At 46.9% G+C, this 22,884-nt stretch overlaps 1 protein-coding gene across 1 annotated transcript in view; it reads right to left on the bottom strand.

The window, feature by feature from the left end:
• The window catches only part of SLC22A23 (solute carrier family 22 member 23), a 331,330-nt gene that overhangs the window by 70,723 nt on the left and 237,723 nt on the right, over nucleotides 1-22,884 (bottom strand). The gene's annotated exons all lie outside the window — the stretch shown is intronic.

Raw genomic sequence — 22,884 nt, 5'->3', positions numbered from 1 at the left:
ATAAGAAATTTGCAAGGGTTCATGAGAAGGTGGCCTGGGAATGAGGAAACAGGGTCTTGGGTCCTTGGAGGCTGCCACACCCATTCACTTGCCACAGAGCATGAGCAATTCTCAAGTCAGGGAGGGATGCTTTACGGATACTGATGATTTCATGCCTCGCTCTGAAAAAACATAATACTAATGTACACCGGATTCTGTGAAGCTCTTGGAGATACAGGGCGGCAATCATAGTACCTATATATTAAACAATAAATGTAGCTGCTGCACTTTGTACAAGTTGCATTGCTTTTATAGAAGCATCAGGTAAATTATAAAAACACAGCATTACATTAATCAAATCCAGAAATAACTAATACTTGTAGAACTGCCCAAAATCCATGTAATACTAAACTAAGGATGCCAACTGGATCCAGATTTGCAGGACAGGGTTGATCCAGTCCTGGGTTTACCCTAGTGCAGGGGTAGGCAATTCCGGTCCTCGAGAGCTGGAGCCAGGTCAGGTTTTCAGGATATCCACAATAAATATGCATGAGATAGATTTACATCTCAAGGAGGCAGTGCATGCAAATACATCTCATACATATTCACTGTGGATATCCTGAAAACCTGACCTGGCTCCGGCTCTTGAGGGCCAGAATTGCCTACCCCTGCCCTAGTGCATGCCAGGGACTTGTAATCTTGCTTTTCTTAGGGACTGCAACAGGGAAATCGGTGTCAGGTCAAAAGCGCGCCGGGACAAAGGCGCGCGCAGACAATTGAGCGCAGGGCGGAGGTGCGCGCCGCAGAAAATTACTGTTTTTAGGGCTCCGACGGGGGGTGCACCCCCCCACTTTACTTAATAGAGATCGCGCCGCGTTGTGGGGGGTTTGGAGGGTTGTAACCCCCCACATTTTACAGAAAACTTCACTTTTTCCCTGTTTTCCCGCCTTTGTCTTTCGCGGGGTGTCTATGAACCAGGAAATCAGAACTACAAATCCCTGCATGCAAGAGTAAACACAGGACTGGATCAACCCTGTCCTTCGAATCTGGATCCATTTGGCAGCCTTATACTAAACACAAACATAATTTTCACAACAATCCAATTTAAAAAATATGCCGATTGTGCAATGCTCAAATGAGCTCACGTAAAGAGGAATCCAGAACTCCCAGATTCAGTATCTCATCCTGAACTTTCCAATCTGCACTCATAGCATAAGGAAACTCCTTCAAAAGAACAACATGAGCAGAGAAAGACAGAGCAGTTTTGTTGCTCTTTGAAGCATAACTTGTTAATAGCTTAATTCAGGGGTTCTTAACCTAGTCCTTGGGACAAATCCAGCCAGCCAGGTTTTCAGGATACTCAATGAATATGAATAAAGCAGATCTGCATACAAGGGAGGCAGTCCGTGCAAAGTTCTCTCATGCATATTTAGTGCGGATATGTTGAAAGCCAGACAGACTTGACATGTCCTAGGGACCGGGTTGAGAATCCCTGGTTTAATGGGATAGACGTTTGCTAAGCTATATGCAGAAAACTATAGTGAACAGGGCCAATTCAAGCACTCCCAGCCCCAGAAGGCCTAAGGATCAGAAACTGGGCTCAGGAATCAAAAGGGCTCAAATTTCATAACAGAAGCTTTATAGAAGCTAATCACAACATAAAATGTGAAAGGCTTTATTTTTTTTTAGGAAAATGGACTGGCTTAAATGTGAACCAATTTTCTTGTACATTAAGTCTCAATTAGTACTCTGCTGCACTGAACAAACAAAAAATTATGCTTTTATAAATGTGGCTACGCACAAGATTCTTACAATCCTGTCCTCCTCTCCTTCATACATTCACTTTTAAATTATACCAAAGCACAAGAGAAGCTCAATTAGTTGATGCTGGGTCATTTGCCAAATAGCACAGTTACTTACCGTAACAGGTGTTATCCAGGGACAGCAGGCAGATATTCTTAACACATGGGTGACGTCACCGACGGAGCCCCGGTACGGACCTTTTTAACTAGAAAGTTCTAGTTGGCCGCACCGCACATGCGCGAGTGCCTTCCCGCCCGACGGAGGAGAGCGTGGTCCCCAGTTAAGATAAGCCAGCTAAGAAGCCAACCCGGGGAGGAGGGTGGGACGTAAGAATATCTGCCTGCTGTCCCTGGATAACACCTGTTACGGTAAGTAACTGTGCTTTATCCCAGGACAAGCAGGCAGCATATTCTTAACGCATGGGTGACCTCCAAGCTAACAGAGAGGGAGGAGGGATGGTTGGCCATTAGGAAAATAAATTTTGTAACACAGATTGGCCGAAGTATCCATCTCGTCTGGAGAAGGCATCCAGACAGTAGTGAGTAGTGAACGTGTGAACTGAGGACCAAGTGGCAGCCTTGCAGATTTCCTCGATGGGCGTGGAACGGAGGAAAGCCACAGTAGCAGCCATAGCTCTGACCCTGTGGGCCGTGACAGCACCTTCCAGTGAGAGACCGGCCCGAGCATAACAGAACGCAATACAGGCAGCAAGCCAATTGGAAAGCGTCTGTTTAGAGACAGGACGACCTAGACGGTTAGGATCGAAGGTCAGAAAGAGCTGAGGGGACGAGCGGTTGGCCCTGGTACGGTCAAGGTAGTATGCAAGGGCATGCTTACAATCCAGCGTGTGCAACGCCTGTTCCCCAGGATGAGAATGGGGTTTAGGGAAAAAGACAGGCAACACAATGGACTGGTTGAGGTGAAAAGCCGAGACCACCTTGGGAAGGAATTTAGGATGGGTACGCAGAACCACCTTGTCATGGTGAAAAACAGTGAACGGTGGATCGGCGACCAGTGCATGCAGCTCACTAACCCTCCTGGCAGAGGTGATGGCAATGAGGAAAAGCACCTTCCATGTTAGAAGTTTGAGCAAAGTTGTGGCAAGAGGCTCAAAAGGGGGTTTCATGAGGGCTGATAAACCACATTCAGGTCCCAGACGACAGGAGGAGGCTTCAGAGGTTGTTTGACATTGAAGAGGCCTCTCATGAACCGGGAAACCAGTGGATGAGCCGTGAGAGGTTTTCCGAGGATAGGCTCATGAAACGCAGTGATGGCACTGAGGTGGACTCTGATTGAGGTAGACTTGAGGCCAGCGTCGGACAGAGAGAGCAAATAGTCCAGTACAGTTTCCACCGCTAATGAGGTAGGATCGTGATGACGCAGTAGACACCAAGAGGAGAACCTGGTCCACTTCTGATGGTAACATTGGAGGGTGGCCGGTTTCCTGGAGGCATCCAAAATGCGACGGACAGGCTGAGACAGACTCTCTGGAGAGGTCAGCCCGAGAGAAACCAAGCTGTCAGGTGGAGCGAAGACAGATTGGGATGCAGTAGAGACTGACGTTGCTGCGTAAGTAGAGTAGGAAACACAGGAAGAGGAATGGGCTCCCTGGAGCTGAGCTGAAGCAGGAGGGAGAACCAGTGTTGGCGAGGCCACCGAGGAGCGATGAGAATCATGGTGGCCCTGTCCCTGCGGAGTTTGGATAATGTCCGCAACATCAGAGGTAGTGGAGGAAAGGCATAGAGGAACCGATCCGTCCAGTCGAGCAGGAATGCATCTGGGGTCAGACGATGAGGAGAGAAGAGTCTGGAACAGAACTGGGGTAGCTGATGGCTGTGAGGCGCTGCAAAGAGGTCCACCTGCGGAGTGCCCCAGCGAGCAAAGATGGAGTAGAGTGTTGAAGGGTTCAGAGTCCACTCGTGAGGTTGAAGGATGCGGCTGAGATTGTCGGCCAGGGAGTTCTGTTCGCCCTGGATATAGACAGCCTTGAGGAAGAGATTGCGGGCCGTGGCCCAGGTCCAGATGCTGAGAGCCTCCTGACAAAGGAGGCGAGATCCGGTGCCGCCTTGCTTGTTTATGTAGTACATGGCGACTTGATTGTCTGTGCACAGGAGAAGGACCTGAGGGCAGAGAAGGTGCTGGAAGGTCTTGAGAGCATAGAACATGGCTCTGAGTTCCAGGAAATTGATGTGATGTTGACGCTCCTGAGGGGTCCAGAGTCCCTGGGTGCGTAGATCTCCCAGGTGAGCTCCCCACACATAGGGGGAGGCATCCGTGGTTATGATCATGGAGTGAGGGGGTAGATGAAAGAGTAGACCCCTGGAAAAATTTGAGGAGTTCAACCACCATTGAAGAGATTGCTGAAGAGACGATGTCACAGAGATGGGATGAGAAAGAAGATCCGTGGTCTGTGACCATTGGTTGGCAAGAGTCCATTGAGGTGTCCTGAGGTGGAGTCGCACCAGAGGAAGCACATGGACCGTCGAGGCCATGTGGCCCAGGAGGACCATCATCTGTCGGGCAGGAATGGAATGATGAAGGAGCACCTGACGACAGAGGTGGAGCAGGGTCCGTTGACGGTCGGAGGGGAGAAATGCCCTCATTAGTGTGGTGTCGAGAACTGCTCCAATGAACTGAAGTCGCTGTGTGGGAAGCAGATGCGACTTGGGGTAGTTGATCTCGAACCCCAGGAGATGGAGGAAAGAGATGGTGTGATGAGTGGCTTGTAGCACCAGTGGAGACGTAGGTGCTTTCACCAACCAATCGTCCAAGTAGGGGAACACCTGGAGGTTGTGAGACCTGAGGAAGGCCGCCACCACAATAAGGCACTTGGTGAACACCCTGGGCGATGAAGCGAGGCCAAAAGGTAGCACTTTGTACTGATAGTGACGGTGCTGTATCTGAAACCGTAGGTAGCGATGTGAAGTCGGATTGATTGGGATGTGAGTGTAGGCCTCTTGGAGGTCCAGGGAACATAGCCAGTCGTGTTGAGAGAGAAGAGGGTAAAGCGTGGAAAGGGAGAGCATTCTGAACTTCTCCTTGACCAGACACTTGTTGAGGTCCCTGAGATCGAGGATGGGACGAAGGTCTCCTGTCTTCTTGGGAACCAGGAAGTAGCGGGAGTAGAATCCCTGACCCCTGTGGTCCGGAGGCACCTCTTCGATGGCATTGAGAAGAAGGAGGGATTGGACCTCCCTCAGGAGGAGGGGGGTTTGGGAGGAGTGAGAAGCAGACTCTACGGGAGGATTGTCTGGTGGAAGAGTCTGGAAGTTGAGAGAGTAGCCGTGGCGAATGATGTTGAGGACCCATTGGTCTGATGTGATGACCTCCCAACGGCTGAGGAAGATTTGGAGGCGACCTCCGATAGGCTGAGGAAGAGGCAATGATGATGGGAGACTGGCTATGCCCTGGAGGAAAAAGTCAAAAGGGCTGAGATGGTTTTGACGGAGGGAGAGGCTTGGCAGGTTGGTGAGACTGTGAGCGAGCCTGAGATTGATGCTGTTGACGAGGTCGGCGAGGCTGCTGTTGAGGCGGGTTGAGAGGTCTGGCCGAGAACCTGTGCTGGTATGAAGACTGCTGTCTGTAGGTGCGAGCAGGTGGAGTCTTCTTTTTAGGTTTAATCAGAGTGTCCCACCTGGTCTCATGTGCTGAGAGTTTCTAGGTTGTTGAGTCCAGGGACTCTCCGAAGAATTCATCACCCAGACAAGGTGAGTTAGCCAGGCGGTCCTGGTGGTTAATGTCCAGGTCAGAGACTCTCAGCCATGCCAAACGTCGCATAGCCACCGCCAGGGCAGATGCGCGAGAGGTCAGCTCAAATGAGTCGTAGATGGAGCGAACCATGAATTTCCTGAGTTGGAGGAGGCTGGAAATATGTTGCTGGAAAAGAGGGACCTTACGTTCAGGAAGGTATTTCTGTAAGGAGGAGAGCTGTTGCACCAGATGCTTCATGTAGAAGGAGAAGTGGAAGGTGTAGTTGTTGGCTCTATTGGCTAACATGGCATTTTGGAAAAGGCGCTTACCAAATTTATCCATGGTTTTTCCCTCTCTGCCAGGAGGGGTGGAGGCATATACACTGGAACCCTGAGATTTTTTCAAAGTAGATTCCACCAGGAGGGACTCGTGGGGCAATTGAGGTTTATCAAACCCTGGGATTGGAATAACCCGGTACAAGCTATCCAATTTACGAGGGGCTCCAGGAACCGTGAGGGGAGCTTCCCAGTTTTTATAGAAAGTTTCCCGTAAGATGTCGTGGACGGGCAACTTCAGAAATTCTTTGGGAGGTTGCTCAAAGTCTAGGGCATCGAGGAAAGCCTGAGACTTTTTAGAGTCGGACTCCAAGGGAATGGAAAGAGCTGCTGACATCTCCCTAAGGAATTTGGAGAAAGAGGATTGCTCTGGTTTGGAGACGGTGTCGGTCATGGAGGGTTCTTCATCGGTTGATGAAGCGTCCTCCTCGGTACCGTGAGGGGAGTCTTCCCACAAATCTGGGTCCCTAACGTCGGGGTGCGTACGTTTGGACATCGGTGTGGAGGGCTCGGCATGGCGGGTCTTTGAAAGAGATTTGCCTGAGCGCACCGAGGCGGTACCGGGTGAGGAAGACCGATGTCGTTCCTGGGACCGGACAGGATCGGCAGCATCACAGGTACATACTGTAGGTGTTTCTGCCAAGAGCACCAGCATGGAAGTATTAATTGGTACCGAGGGGGTCGACACCGATGGGACAGTGTGAGGCTCGGACCGGTCCTGTACCGGAAGGTGCGGTGCCAGCAACGCCGGCAACAGTTGTTGGAGCTGTTGTTGCAGCTGCTCCTGTAACTGTGTTTGGAGTATGGCCGCGATGCGGTCGTCCAGGGGAGGCACCGGTACCGCTTTTTTCTTCTTCGGTACCATAGGTGCCGCTCTACGCTCCGGCGATGAGGAGGCCGATGATGAGGCACTCACCGAGATCGGAGCGGAGCATTTGTGGGGCCGGTGCGGCGCCGGGAGGGCCGGTGTCGCAACCGTGGCCGGAGGGCGCTCAAGGGAAGTGGAAGGCTTCTTAGCCGGCTTACCTGGGCCCAACGACCCCGAGGAAGGGTCCGGTTTTGTCGATGTCGTCGGTGCCGACTTTTGTGGTGCCGTCGACGTCGCAGCCGGTTCCATGGCAGATCTGGTACCAAACAGAATATTTTGCTGGATCTGCAGATTTTTCAAAGTACGCTTTTTAAGCGTAGCACAGCGGGTGCAGGTGTCAGCCCGATGCTCTGGACCCAAGCACTGGAGGCACCAATTGTGTGGGTCGGTGAGGGAGGTCGGGCGTGCACACCGCTGGCACTTCTTAAAACCCGGTTGAGGGGGCATGAAGGGAAACACGGCCTCCGCAAAATTGAATCCGGAGGCCTGTATGATGGCAACAGGCCCCGCCGGGGCTGGCCTGAAAAAATAAAGAAAACTCGATGAGTTTTTTTTTTTGAAAACAAAAATAAAGGGAATCCGATAAGAAAAAAGGAAAAAAGTGAGAAAATACGCGAGCGGGAAGGCAAAAAGTAGTTTTTCAACGGCCGTTGAAAACACATGCGTCTTCTTTGCTCCGCGGAAAAGAAGAAACTGGGGACCACGCTCTCCTCCGTCGGGCGGGAAGGCACTCGCGCATGCGCGGTGCGGCCAACTAGAACTTTCTAGTTAAAAAGGTCCGTACCGGGGCTCCGTCGGTGACGTCACCCATGCGTTAAGAATATGCTGCCTGCTTGTCCTGGGATAAAAAATACTACTGTCAAGTGTGCAGCAGTTTCTCAGCGACATTGAACTCTAAATGAAAAAGAGCAATTCATCGCCACTCCCTATTGAGAATTATGGAAGAGCTTCATCAAGCATACATAGGAAGTCACTGTTCTGTTGACCAAGAGATGTTGACCAAGAGATGTTGACCAAGCCAAACAGGTATCTGGTTAACCTAGGAATATGCAAACTGGTGCTCCTCAGATCTCTGGTAATCATAACATTTTGTATTTTTAGTCCAACTTTCCAGTTTTAGCTCAAGGTGGTTTACAAAAATAAGTCTCTGCCTAAAAGATTACTCAATCTAAATCAAGGGTTTTCAGTCCAGTTCTTGGGATACTTCTAGCTAGTCAGATTTTCAGGATGCCCACAGTGAATATGCATGTGACTTAAGGGCTAGAAAGAGTGGGACTTGGGTATGATTTATGTAATGATCTTAACGTGGCCAAACAGGTTGAAAAGGTAACGGCGAAAGCTAGAGGGATACTAGGGAGAGCAGAGGTATGGCCTGTAGGAAAAAGGAGGTATTGATGAGACTGGTGAGACCTCATTTGGAATATTGTATACAATTCTGGAGGCCGTACTTTCAAAAAAGATCTAAAAAGGATGGAGTCTGTCCAGAGGAAGGCTACTAAAATGGTGTGGTCTTCGTCGTAAGGCATATGGGGACAGACAAAGATCTCAATCTGTACACTTTAGAGGAAAGGTGGGAGAGGGGAGATAGAGAGAGAGAGAGACATTTAAATTCCTACGAAAAAGCACATGAGTCGAATCTCTTTCATTTGAAAGGAAGCTTTGGAATAAGAGGGCATAGGATGAATTTAAGAGGTTCAGGAGTAATCTAAGGAAATACTTTTTTACAGAAAGGGTGGTAGATGTATGGAACAGTCTCCCGGAAGAGGTGGTGGACGACAGAGACTGTATCTGATTGCAAGAAAGCCCGGGATAGTTATGTGGGCAGACTGGATGGGCCATTTGGCCTTTATCTGCCATCACGTTTCTATGCATATTCATTATGAGTATCCTGAAAACCTGACTTGCTGGATGTCCCAAACAGGGCTGTGGAGTCAATATATGGACTCATACCAAAACCTTCAACTCCTCTACTTTTTCACTGTCCAATTCCAGCTCCATCTGATATTAGGCTTTACATTTTTTTGTTCTGGATCTAAAATGCTGGTAAATATAACTTTAGATCCATGACAAAGGTGTGTACAGTATATTTAAGTATAAAATTATAAATTTACCATATAATGTTTTGTTATTTTGAAGCTGGGGGTCAAAGTCAGTATTCCACCCAAAATTGCATCTGACTCCAATCCACAGCTCTGGCCCTAGATTGAGAGCCCCTGGTCCAGGTGGATACCTCAGGCAATGGGAGATAAAATGACTTACCAGGGTACAAAGTGTGGATTCTGAACACAGTTTTTTTTCTGTTTTGCAGCCCCACTACACTTGCCACTAGGCTAAATCTTTCCAAACCTGCTGTTCAATGATCCCATGAATCAACTGAAGCGACACAGTGCAGTTCTCCTGATTTTTCCTGGTGACCCCTCAACAGATAAAATGTGCTTAAACTGGCTTTCCAGGCCACGCAAATCTCTTGTGGATATCAAAAAGAAAGCCACAAGGATGTAAAATCTGTCCCTGGATTGGTATGCAACAATAAGTATGCTGTTAGCTTAAAATCACGATCCTCACAAACTATTTTCTATGTTAATTTTATTTTTTTAAAAACCTCCTGTCATAGAAACATAGAAAAATGATGGCAGATAAGGGCTACAGCCCATCAAGTCTGCCCATATCATTGACCCCCTTTTAAGTCTACTGGCCCCCTTAACTCTACTGACCTTAAGAACATAAGAACATAAGCAATGCCTCTGCCAGGTCAGACCCGAGGTCCATCGCGCCCAGCAGTCCGCTCACGCGGCGGCCCAACAGGTCCAGGACCTGTGCAGTAAACCTCTATCTATACCCCTCTATCTCCTTTTCCAACAGGAAATTGTCCAATCCTTTCTTAAACCCCAGTACCGTACTCTGCCCTATTACGTCCTCTGGAAGCGCATTCCAGGTATCCACCACCCGCAGAGTAAAGAAAAACTTCCTAGCATTTGTTTTGAATCTATCCCCTTCCAATTTTTCCGAATGCCCTCTTGTTCTTTTATGTTTTGAAAATTTGAAGAATCTATCTCTCTCTACTTTCTCTATGCCCTTCATGATCTTGTAGGTTTCTATCATGTCTCCTCTGAGTCTCCGCTTTTCCAGGGAGAAGAGCTCCAGCCTCTCCAATCTTTCAGTGTATGAAAGGTTTTCCATGCCCTTAATCATTCGTGTCGCTCTCCTCTGGACCCTCTCAAGTATTGCCATATCCTTCTTAAGGTACGGTGACCAATACTGAACACAGTACTCCAGGTGCGGGCGCACCATTGCCCGATACAACGGCAGGATGACTTCTTTTGTTCTGGTCATAATACCATTTTTAATAATACCCAACATTCTGTTTGCCTTCTTCGCGGCTGCTGCGCATTGCGCCGTTGACTTCATTGTTGTATCCACCAGTACACCCAAATCTCTTTCAAGGTTACTTCCCTCTAATACTAATCCCCCCATTTGGTAGCTGAACATCGGGTTCTTTCTCCCCATATGCATGACCTTGCATTTCCCTACATTGAATTTCATCTGCCATTTATTCGCCCACTCCTCCAGTTTGTTTAGGTCCATTTGTAGGTCCTCACACTCTTCCGTAGTTCTAACCCTTCTACAGAGTTTAGTGTCGTCCGCAAATTTTATAACTTCACATTTCGTCCCCGTTTCCAAGTCATTTATAAATATATTGAACAGCAGCGGTCCAAGTACAGACCCCTGCGGAACTCCGCTCGTGACTTTCCTCCAGCCCGAGTAGTGACCCTTCACTCCAACCCTCTATCTCCTGCCTGCCAACCAGTGTTTGATCCATCTGTGTACGTCCCCTTCCACCCCGTGGAATACCTTCTCTATTAAGTCTATATCCTAGCGACCCTATTTATTGGTATGACTCCCGCAGTGATCCCACATAGGTATCCCATTTATTCTTGAAGTCTGGGATACTGCGGGCCTCGATCACCTGTACTGGAAGCTTGTTCCAATGCTCTATCACTCATTCCGTGAAGAAGTACTTCCTGACGTCTCCACGAAACTTCCCTCCCCTGAGTTTGAGCGGATGTCCTCTTGTGTTCGAGGGTCCTTTGAGAAGAAAGATACCATCTTCCACCTCGACCCGTCCCGTGATGTACTTAAATGTCTCAATCATGTCTCCCCTCTCCCTACGCTCCTCGAGAGTATAGAGCTGCAATTTGTTCAGTCTCTCTTCGTACGAGAGACCCTTTAGCCCAGAGACCATCCTGGTGGCCATCCACTGAACCGACTCAATGTGGAAGAAATTACAGAACACTGAAATAACTCTGAATGATACTGTTTTAGAACAGTCTGACTATATATTGGAGTTTTCACAAAAGCATTCAGTATTTATACATTTACAGTATAAGATGGCTCCTTTGCATTATATACCTGTTTCAAGGTTTTATTAAAAAATTTGATTAATCGCTTATTAACATTCTAGTTGATGTATAATACAATTAAATTGAGGGGATCAAAATAAAAATAATTAACGAGAAACCAAAACACGAACAAGACCCACAGACAAACGGAAGAGAAGAGGGTAGAGGGTGAAATACAATATTTTAGAAAAGAAAACAGTTAAGGATAACAACCTGTTTAATTACGTATACATTTAAAATAATTGTTTTAATGTGCCTGTTTTTATTTTCATTTATAGTTTTCTCATACTAAAGGCCCCCAAAGTGTTGACACTTTAATGCAACATACTATGTCACGGTTTGTATTGCACTCTGCTGAAATTGTCTATTGCTTATGTTTGACTTATTTTTGTTGTACAACGCACTGAGTGAACTCCTTCAAAATGGCGATAAATCCTAATAAATAAATAAATTATATGTATATCTTAATTTATTTTCATTAAAATGAAACTGTTAGTTGTAGTTTATACTATATTCTTATTTATATGAGCATCTTAATTATAGTTTGTATTATGGACACCTTGCCCTTAAATCTCACTCTTTTGGGCAGTCTACCCTTGGAATCTCTGGTTTATATCGGAGGCAAGAATGTGAAAATGACTTACCCAACTTCCCTGGTTCCACTGCACAACAAAGTTTTTGCTTCCTGAACACTGCTGGGTGTTTCTTATAGAATTTTGGGTGCTGATCATGAATATTACATCAAAAATTACCCATCACGTACCATTTCAGAGAAATCTTCAATTTTGTCGTGATTTTTTCTTATATTTGGATGCAAACAATTTTTTCTCCCATAAGTGTCTTATCAACAACGGTTTGTGCCGCCTAGGTATGTCCATGCATAAAATCTAGCCAGGTTGGAAGCTGTTTTATGGAAGATGACATCCTGGGCATGTCTGGGCAGGTCTGAACGAGCTTGCGCTGTCTCACCATGCTATAATGGTGGCTTCCATACACCGATCCTGCTCATTTGGTTAATATAGATAGTCCGTGTGTGTATATAGTATCAGTATAGTAAAGTATAGTAGTATAGTAGCTGTAGCAATATAACAGTAAGTAAGCTTGATGCTATAGACGTTTTGGTGTCGGGCAATATGTCTCGTCGGTGTCGTAACAGCCGCGACACATTCTGCTATATCTGTGGGGAATATACACTTACGCCTCAGAGACGTTCGATGACTGCCCTTGTAAAGAAAGCCTATCATCTGTATTTTGGCTGCAAAATAGGTGATCAAGACAAGCAATGGGCGCCTCACATTTGCTGTGCGACATGTGCTGTTAGTCTGAGAGCCTGGCTCAGAGGTACTCGAAAGACGATGCCATTTGCTGTTCCGATGATATGGCGAGAACAGAAAGACCATGTGACGGACTGTTATTTCTGTTTGACTAATGTGTCTGGTTTCTCTGCCAAAAACAAGAAGTCAATTGAATATCCTAATCTGCCTTCAGCAATGAGACCCATGCCACATGATGACAGTCTTCCAGTTCCGAAACCACCAGAGGATTGGACCTTAGACGAACCAGATGAAGAAACTGCAGTGCAGGGTTCTAACAGTGACATTGACCCGGATTTTGAACCATCCTCATCAGGCGATCCACATCTGATAACACAGTCCGAATTGAACGATTTGGTCAGAGATTTGGGTCTGTCAAAAGCAAAAGCTGAGCTGCTAGGTTCGAGACTGCAGGAATGGTGTTTGCTATCACCAGGTACGAAAATTTCTGTGTTTCGAGACCGGCATCATGATATAACCAAATTTTTTGCACAAGTCGACAGTCTCTGTTTCTGTTGTGACATTGAAGGATTGTTCTCGGTCTTTGGTTGTGATCACAACCCGGAAGAGTGGCGTCTTTTCATTGATTCGTCAATGTTAAGCCTGAAAGCTGTTCTGTTGCACAATGGCAACGTTTATCCTTCAGTACCTGTTGGCTATGCAGCACATATGAAAGAAACATATGAGAATATGGAAATGTTACTAAAGTATGTCCAGTATACCAGGTATAACTGGAATATCTGTGGAGACCTCAAAGTCATTGCTCTGTTACTAGGACTGCAGCTTGGCTATACAAAGTACTGCTGTTTCATCTGCGAATGGGACAGCCGAGACAGAGAGTCGCACTATTCTAGAAAGAACTGGCCACTCCGTAAAAAGTTAGTTCCAGGACAGAAAAATGTAGCACATGAATCGCTTGTTGACCCGACAAAGATATTTTTGCCTCCTCTTCACATTAAACTGGGACTCATGAAGAATTTTGTGAAAGCAATGAACAAGGAAGGGGAAGGTTTTCGTTATTTAAGACAGATGTTCCCAAGAATAACTGATGCCAAGATCAAAGAGGGTATTTTTGTTGGCCCCCAGATCAGACATGTTATGAGTGACAAGCGATTTGAAGATCTGTTAGTTGGGCCGGAAAAAATTGGCTGGAAAGCCTTGAAAGACGTTGTTGACAATTTTCTGGGCAATTACAGAGCCCCAAACTACATTCAGCTGGTAGACAAACTTCTCAAAGCATACAAGAGAATGAAGTGCAATATGTCACTCAAGATTCATTTCCTCCATTCACACTTGGACTTCTTCCCCGCAAATCTCGGTGCTGTGAGTGACGAGCACGGTGAAAGGTTTCATCAAGACATAGCTACGATGGAGAAACAATACCAGGGCAATTGGAATCCGTCAATGCTTGCCGACTATTGTTGGATGCTACAACGTGATGCACCAGACACTGAATATAAAAGAAACTCGGGAGCAAAACACTTTTAATTCTGTTTCATTTAGTCGCTTGTGCGAAACGTAAACTTGACTATATATTTTATTGTCAGTAAACATAAAAATGTCTATTTCTCATAGTTCTTACGTGATGCAGTAAAACCAAAACCATATTTGAGCATACCAAGTTGGTACCTGTCATAATCACCAAAAACTTTTCAGGAATCAAGACTTAACCAAAAAATTGTTGTGCAGTGTTCTCAGCCCACCGCTGCTGAACTGCCAAGTTACCCAGCTTCAGGAGGGAGACTTTTTGGTCAGTCCTGTTTTTGAACTTATATTCCAAGTCAGTGTTCTATTTGTAGGTTCGGATGCTACCAACTGAAATCAGCAGTTGGGGGGGAGGTCCCCATAATGTACCAGGATAGGGTTGCAGAAATCCAGGACTGGCTCAGAATTTCCCTCTTGCAACTCGGTAACTTGACAGCTCTCACCTCTAACCACTAACCCTCTCCATTCAAAAAATGCGCTTACATAGTTCCTATGCTCACTCACAAACTATTACTAGTATAATATACTCACAGCTAGTTCTTTGCATGTCTCCTTGCGACTTCTGAAGTGAAATGATGGTAGGATATGGAGTCCCTGGTGGGGGAGGGGAGCCCACAAATATATATTTGCCTAGGGCTCAATATAGTGTTACTCTAGCCCGAAAATGAGGCACACTATTATTAAAAAGGAAGGTATCACCAGTGGCCCCTCCCCTCCCCCATCTGTCCTTCCCCGCCCCTTCCTGCCGCGTGCCCCTTCCATCATGCCTTTTAAATGTTTGTGGCACGAGCAGCAACCTCAACCTGCTGCTCGCGCTGGCTCTTCCTCTGATGTCACTTCCTGGGCGCAGGTCCAGGATGTGACATCAGAAGAAGAGCCGACGCTGGTGTGAGCAGCAGGTTGGGGCAAGGAAAGCGGGGTGCGTCCAGTACTAGGGGGAGGGGGCGGAGAGGAGGATGGGTGCTGGCACCCCCACCATGAGGGCGTCCAGGGCGAACTTACTACGTCACTGGGTATCACCAAGTACCACATGCACATGGTTCTGAATGGCTGGGAGGAACTAAACTGGAATGTGCAAAACATCACTATTTGCTCAGCAACTAGGCTCACCCATTGTGGCTCGGATTTGCTTCCTTAAAAGAAAGGGAGACAAGTCTTACCAAAAAAGGGGTCCTCAACTGTGATATTTCCTCCTATCCTGGGTGATCCATATAACTTAAGGGTACTATTCTAGCATCAGAGGCTTGGATACTTTTCTCATCTTTTTTTAAACTCTCTTTTACTGCTAAATACCAATTCTCAAATCTCATTTACCAGATCTCATTATTTAATACAATATCTTACTCATAAAAGCTGCAAAGAAAATATTTTCATTTATTTAACAAATCTTTTACATAATCATTATACCATATTCTATAAATAATTCAAATATCCACTGAACATTATTTATTTAACATTATCTATAAATACTTTTCTATAGAAATAGTGTTCCCTTCCTAATTATAACAACTAAGATAATTGTCCTGTGAAACATTCAGTTCTCACAGTACAGTGGTACCTTGGTTTACAAGCATAATTCATTCCAGAAGCATGCTCATAATCCAAAGAAATCGTATAGCAAAGCAAATTTCCCCATAGGCAATAAAGGAAACGCAGACGATTCGTTCCACAACCCAAAAGGTTTACTATGGTGGCCCAGGGTTGGGTACCTGCCTGGATGATGCCTGGGTGCCGCAGCCCCTTCAGCCAGGGTGACTTCCTTCAGGTGGCCTCGGGGTCCCCATACAGCTGCCCTCCTGCTTCAGGACAATGCCTCTGCCGTCTGCCAGCTCAGGCTCAGGTCCCACTGCCGGGCTCTCAGCTCCCGAATTAAGCCGTCCCAATAAAGATCACGTACGCACGTGTCATGTGTATGCACGCACGTCGATGAGCATGGCACAGCGCTCATCAACATTGTGTGTGCTTAAACGTGACGTGCACGGATGCGATCGTTTATCGGGACGGCTTAATTCGGGAGCTGAGAGCTCATTTATCGGGATAGCGCTCGTTTTGCGAGGTAAGATTTGTGAGAGTTTTGCTCGTCTTGCAAAACACTCGCAAACCGAGGTTTGATTGTATTTCAAACTACAATCTTCTTCTTTGCATCTCCTTAAATTCAAAACATACCAATGACGGTGTATAGCTTGATGAATTTGCTGTGCTTGTTTAGAGTATGGTAATGCACATGTTATCCTGTTATCTCAGCTCCTGATGACACCTAGAAGGTGAAATACAGTCTTGTGTTGAGCTGGACAATTACAAGTCAATTGAAACATTCATTTTGCCACCAGTGGATTTTGGAAACGAGATAGCTAGCATTCAATTACAACATCTTACAGCAAACAAGATACTTGAATTTAAGGCGATACAAAGGAGAAGATTGTGGTTTGAAATACTGTGCGAACTGAATATATCACAGGACAATTATTATAATTAGGAAGGGGGCTATTTCTATTGTTACGTGGATATTTGAATTATTTATAGAGTATGGTGTAATGATTATGTAAAAGATTTGTTAGATAAATGAGAATATTTTCTATACAGTTTTTTTGAGTAAGATATAGTAATATATATAGAAGCTGATTTGAATTGATTTTCCACAATAGTTTGTTGTATTGGTACCCCATCATTTAATACAAAGGAGAAGCCAAAATAGAAAAATTTCATCCCGAAAAAACAACAACAAAAAAAAAAGCAGCTGTAGCAGAAGTCACAAACCAAGCCAAGTGCCCTGCTACTAATAGCCAAATCCTTTTACAGATAAAAAAATATATCCTGTTATTTCTCTTCCTGGATTAAGTGAGATTATTTAAAAACCAGTTCTCTTTGTTTTAGGATTAAATACGTGGCCGTTATTATGTATAGTTACTGAGCAGAAAGTTCTTAAGGAAGAGTTGACACACAGCAAACTTGGAAACCCCTCAAAGGTTGATAAAAGGGACATTTGGAAAGCTGATTTTTTTTTTCCTTTGTCATTTCTACAGGGCTGAGTGTAATTTTTTTTCCAAAACTCTCCTAAAATCACCGAAACATATGTCTGTGAAATGTTTCAGGGCAAAGTTAGACAAATGAATAAGTGTCTAAAAGGTGCCTAAACTGACCAGATGACTACTGGAGATATACAAGTGTGACCCCCCTCCCCCACACACTCCCCACCTCCCACCTCCAAAGATGTGAATGAAATGGTATACACCTGCTCATATGATAGCTTCAGATGTTATGGTTAGTCCTAGTAGAGCATCAAGGAGGTTCCTGGAGTAGACTGGCATGCAGTGTAGGTAACCACAGAGATGGGGACAAGGAATCCCTCTAACCATTTTGCCTGGCACGGACACTGGGCTCACTAGTCTATAATTTCCCATTCAATAGAGCAGTGGTTCCCAAACCTTTTCAGTTCAAGGCACCCTTAGTATGTCAGTTAGGTATTTATTGTGTCTTGGGGGCACTCTCCTTCTCCCTTCCCTCTACAGTTTGGTATCTCTCTCCTCTCCTTCTCCTCCCCTCCCCTGTGGTCTACCATCTCTCTCCTCTACCTTCCCTTCCCTGGTCTAGCATCTGTCTTTCCTTCTTCTTCCTTCCCTGATTTGGCGGTTTCCTCACTTTACCCTCCCCCTCCAAATTGGGTGGCATTTCTCCCCCCTCCTCCCCGCAGTATCCGGTACCTCTCTCTCTCTTCCCTACACTGCAGCTTGTGATCTTCAGGCCACCGGCAGCTTAAACACACTGGCTTTCCCCTCTGCTTCAACTTCCTGTCCCTATAGAGGCAGGATGCTGCAGCAGAGGGAAAGCTTCCCATGTCTTCGAAGGCAGCACATTTAAGCTGTTAGTAGCCCATGGGGAAGGGAAGTAGGATGCCAGACTGGCAGCTTGTTTGTCTTCCTCCATGGCACCCCAGGACGCCACGGCACAGTTTGGGAAACAATGCAATAGAGAGCATCCACCAGCACTGGAGTTGGGGGTGTATATGAAGTGGAGGGTCTGGTGTATTGAAGTGCAATGTATGGAGAACGGGAGAAGAGATGGTGAGTTTGGGAGCCCTAAGAGACAAATATGGCTTAACTAACTAAAATTTCCTGAACTGTCTGCAGCTAAGGCATTAAATTAGGGAAGAGAAGAGTCTGAGAAGTTAGCACACACACAAGACCGTTTTTGAGGAGATATATTTGAAGCAGAGGAAAAGTAACAGTATGCTATTATTTATGGGGCTTTGATTTAGACTCTCATGGAATAATCCAAAATAAAGATCTGGGAAGGGAGGGGGTTGTCTGGGATGAGAAAACACTGGCAGAGTGTGCAAAGCCACAGCTAATATGTTGGAAAACAGATACAGTGGTGCCTCACACAACGAACTTAATTCGTTCCAGGAGCAAGTTTGTTATGCGAAAAGTTCGTTATGTGAAACGCGTTAAGCGCAGTGACTAACGACTGCCTGCAGTGCCTGCGCGGAAGGATGCAATACATCGGCAGCGATCGTGGAAGCTCGGGCAACTTCGTTGTGTGAAACGAAGTTCGTTGTATGAATGATGACATGAAGTTCGTTGTGTGCAGCGTTCGCTGTGCGAGGCGTTCTTTATGCGAGGCACCACTGTACTTAGAAAACACATTACACTGGACAGAATAGTTAGTGGTTTAAAGAAGAGCTGGGACAAACTGAAAAAGGTATGGGCTGGGCATTTAAGGGGGGGCATCCAGTGGTGAAAAAGCTCTGAAGGTAAGTGATCCTCTTTATTGAGGAAGTGACTATGGTAGGTAAGGTCAACCTGAAACACCATCTTCTGAATGTGATGGCTGAAGATCAGCATTTTCCTGTAGAGAAGTACCGTATTTTCACGCAGATAACGCGCACCCGTGTATAACGCGCACACGGGTATAGCGCGCAGAAACCACGATATTATGTATAAAAACTTTTGTATACCGCGCTCACGGGTATAACGCGCATGCTGCCCGACTGTCCTTTCGCCCGCCCCGACTCTCCTCTGGCCACCCCGACTCTCCTTTCGCCCTCCCCGACTCTCCGTGCGCTGTCCCGACTCTCCGTTTACCCGCCCTGCCCTGCCCCCCCCCCCGGCAGGACCACTCGCACCCCCACCCCGAAGGACCGCCGACTCCCCGACAATATCGGGCCAGAAGGGAGCCCAAACCCTCCTGGCCACGGCGACCCCCTACCCCCACCCCGCACTACATTACGGGCAGGAGGGATCCCAGGCCCTCCTGCCCTCGACGCAAACCCCCCTCCCTCCAACGACCGCCCCCCCCCCAAGAACCTCCGACCGCCCCCTCATAAATGCTTTTATTAGAAGCTTATGGCTTGCCCACTAAATATCCTCCCTTCTGGAAGACACAGCAGAGAGTCTAATAAGAGCCCACGAGATACAAAAGTTTTTCTATATAGTTCCCACCCCGCCCGACGCCCGATTCACCCCCCCCAGCAGAACCGCTCGCACCCCCACCCCGAACGACCGCTCGCACGCGCTCCCACCCGCACCCGCGATCGGAGCAAGAGGGAGCCCAAGCCCTCTTGCCCGGCCGACTCCCCGACAATATCGGGCCAGGAGGGAGCCCAAACCCTCCTGGCCACGGCGACCCCCTACCCCCACCCCGCACTACATTACGGGCAGGAGGGATCCCAGGCCCTCCTGCCCTCGACGCAAACCCCCCTCCCTCCAACGACCGCCCCCCCCAAGAACCTCCGACCGCCCCCCCCAGCCGACCCGCGACCCCCCTGGCCGACCCCCACGACACCCCCACCCCCCTTCCCCGTACCTTTGGTAGTTGGCCGGACAGATGGGAGCCAAATCCGCCTGTCCGGCAGGCAGCCAACGACGGAATGAGGCCGGATTGGCCCATCCGTCCCAAAGCTCCGCCTACTGGTGGGCCTAAGGCGCGTGGGCCAATCAGAATAGGCCCTGGAGCCTTAGGTCCCACCTGGGGGCGCGGCCTGAGGCACATGGTCGGGTATAGTATTCAAGGGTTGTTGAGAGTTGATTATGTGGATCCCCCTGAGTTTCACTTGGGAAGAGAACATTCGGTTGATAGACAAAATCACGCGCCGACAACTGAGTGCAAGGTTGACAGCGCGCCGAAGAAAAGCACTATTTTAAAGGGTTCCGACGGGGGGTGTTGGTGGGAAACCCCCCTATTTTACTTAACAGACATCGCGCTGGCGTTGTGGGGGGTTTGGGGGGTTGTAACCCCCCTCATTATACTTGAAACCAAACTTTTTGCCTGTTTTTTAGGGAAAAAGTTCAGTTTTAAGTATGAGGGGGGTTACAACCCCCCAAGCCCCCCACAAAGCCAGCGCGATGTCTGTTAAGTAAAGTGTGGGGGGGGTTCCCCCCCCACACACCCCGTCGGAGCCCTTTAAAATAGTGCTTTTCTTCGGCACGCCATCAACCTTGCGCTCAGTTGTCTGCGCGCCGTTGTCTTGCGTGATTTAGTCTCGTCACCGAACATTCTCCTGTTAAGATGGTGGAAAAGAAGTGGGGAAGCTTTATAGGATATCTACAAAATGTATAAAATCAGTGTAATTAGACATTGAAAGCTCCACACTTTCTACAAAATACAGGGGCATTTTTAAAAGTGATTTACAAAAAGAGATGCCTTATAGATTGGAAAATGGGGGCAAATGGCGGAATGATTCATGAGTGATGGAGGGTAGACATGGGGAGTGAGGTTGGATCTCATTTCAGTATATGTTTAATTTATGTGCATTTGTAGAATTGAGTTCAATTTGCTTGGAGGTGGGAGATGGGGGCTAGGAGTATGGGGAGAGAATATTTAAACAGAGGGACTAGTTAGCTGTATGCACTTGCATATTTCTGAAGGAGCTTTTATTTAGAAAGAAAAAACCCCCCAGAAGGCTGAATCATCTGAGCAATACATGTAGATGTTATGTACTTATAATAGCTATTGATTCAATAAAATGTTAATGAAACAGAAAATCGCTCTGCCTTCCTCCAAACCATGAATTTCCTCAAAGGGGCAGTAATTACGCACAGCTGCATCAATTGTCTTTACACATTTGATCGGAAAACAAAGAACCATTTTTAAAATGCAAACCTTTTTTTGCAAAAAAAAAAAAAAAAAAGTCCAAAATTCCAGTGCTAAACGTGGTAATTTTCAAACCAGAAAAACATCTACCTTTTGGCTAAAAACTATTTAGATGTTTTTGTGCTCAGTGCATCTTTCTTTAAGGGCTGATTTTAAACAAAAAACATCCAAGGAAAAAACACAAAAACAAGCCACTGGGACAGCTGGAGACCAACTGACTTATTTGACTGCACACACAGACAACACACAGCAGAGCAGAGGGGCAGCTGGGAGGGGGGGCACTGCAGTCGATTTCACATACAAGGTCCCAGGGGTTCATAGACAACCCCGCGAAAGACAAAGGTGCGCGCCGACAACTGAGCGCAAGATGGAGGCGCGCGCCGAAGAAAATTACAGTTTTTAGGAGCTCCGACGGGGGGTTTTGTTGGGGAGCCCCCCCCAGTTTACTTAATAGAGATCGCGCCGGCGTTGTGGAGGGTTTGGGGGATTGTAACCCTCCACATTTTACTGTAAACTTAACTTTTTCCCTAAAAACAGGGAAAAAGTGAAGTTTTCAGTAAAATGTGGGGGGTTACAACCCCCAAACCCCCCACAACGCCCCCACAACACGGCGCGGTCTCTATTAAGTGGGGGGGTTCCCCCCCACGCCACCCCGTCGTAGCCCTAAAAACACTAATTTTCTGCGGCGCGCACCTCCGCGCTCAATTGTCTGTGCGCACCTTTGTCCCGGCGCGCTTTTGACCTGACACCGGTCCCAGGTACAAATCACATCATAAAGCCCTATATAGTATGGTGAGCCCTGCAAGAATAGCAAAAATATGCTGTACCAAGTATACATTACATTGGTGTCTTCTATCCCGCCAAAACCTTACACTACTAAAATAACCTGCAGGTTGTCACCCACATGTTTGTTCAGTAGGTATCTTGTGGTTTTTGGAGTGCTCACACTTTTCACCACACGCACACGAGTTAGAGTGGGATATGGGCCTAGGTCCCCTTCTCTATAGTCCACTGCACCAACCCATTAGACTACTTCAGGGACCTCCTTGTTACTCTAAGAAGAATGATCGTTATATCTGCAGCTGTTGTAGAGCTTGTATGTACTGTCACTTTTATCTGGTTAAGGAGTTGGGAGGGGGGGGATCATGCCTTCAATCCATCCAGTGATTATTTGATCAGTTTGGGCTAGGGGTACCAGAAGTCCGGGAACCGGACATGTCCTCTTCTTAGAGGATTGTCCTGGTGTCCGGAGAGATTTCCAAAACCTGGCAGTTTTGTCCGGGTTTTGGAAGTCTCCGCGCTCAGGGCTCTATCTGGAGGCCCTCTGCGAATGCGCAGACGTCAACATGATGACATCACATGTGCATGCATGTGATGTCATTGCGTCAATGTTCTCGCATGCAGAGGCCCTCCAGACCTCGGGGAAAGAGACAGGAGGTTTGGCTGGGAGCGGGGCTAGGAGTGGAGTGGGGCAGAGTTGAAGGTGGAATGGGGCGGGGCCAGATGTCCTCTTTTTTTAAAGAGGATATTTGGCAAACCTAGTTTGGGCACCTTTTTGGCACTTCATCGTTATTGAAACGAGTCCAGCTCAAAAATCCTACTTTTTGTCCTAGAAGTTTTTACAATGTTCCATCATCACAGAAAAATATCCAAATCATAAGCCTAACCTAGTCCCACCCAAGACATGCCTCCAACACCCCCCCTTGAGTATTAGACAAATTGTGGAGAAAAACATCTTAAAAATGAGTTTCAAAAGTAGCAAGTTGGATGATTTTTGTGAAAAAAATGTCCATCTGCCGCTTTATGCCATTTTTGGGGGGGACTTTTGTTTCAGAAATGAGCCCCTTAATGTCACTTAAGCCAGGAAGAGAATTAAGAGGACATATTGTTACTTTGTTAATGCCCCACCAGTGACTAGAAAG

The sequence above is a fragment of the Geotrypetes seraphini genome, chromosome 2, assembly GCF_902459505.1.
Source record: "Geotrypetes seraphini chromosome 2, aGeoSer1.1, whole genome shotgun sequence".
Classification (NCBI taxonomy): Eukaryota; Metazoa; Chordata; class Amphibia; order Gymnophiona; family Dermophiidae; genus Geotrypetes; species Geotrypetes seraphini.
This window is presented reverse-complemented; position numbering and strand designations above follow the sequence as displayed.